The following is a 542-nucleotide window of genomic DNA, read 5'->3' as shown; positions in this document are numbered from 1 at the left end:
TTTGGTAATGAGACTTGGGAAAGTGAACCTCCCTTGCTCATTAATGAACTAGATACCTGGATTAAGCAATTTTACCTCAAAAGAGACAAGATCCTGGTAAGTTCTTAATACCTTGTACCATAGGCACCATGATCTTTGAAAAGGCTCTATGTGATCTAGGGTCAGGGATAAATCTTATGCCACTCTCTGTAATGAAAAAGCTGGGGATCATTGAGGTACAACCTGCCTTGTTCTCATTACAATTGGCAGACAAGTCATTGAGACAAGCTTATGGAATAGTGGAGGACGTGTTAGTAAAGGTTGAAGGCCTTTACATCCCTGCTGATTTCATAATCTTAGCCACTAGGAAGGAAGAGGATGAATGCATTATCCTTGGAAGACCTTTCCTAGATACAGCAGGAGCTGTGATAGACGTCAACAGAGGTGAATTAGTCCTTCAATTGAATGGGGACTACCTTGTGTTTAAGGCACATAGCCATCCCTCTGTGACAAAAGAGAGTAAGCATGAAGAGCTTCTCTCAGTTCAGAGTCAAGAAGAGCCC

This window comes from Arachis duranensis, chromosome 3 (genome assembly GCF_000817695.3).
Source record: "Arachis duranensis cultivar V14167 chromosome 3, aradu.V14167.gnm2.J7QH, whole genome shotgun sequence".
Classification (NCBI taxonomy): domain Eukaryota; kingdom Viridiplantae; phylum Streptophyta; class Magnoliopsida; order Fabales; family Fabaceae; genus Arachis; species Arachis duranensis.
This window is presented reverse-complemented; position numbering follows the sequence as displayed.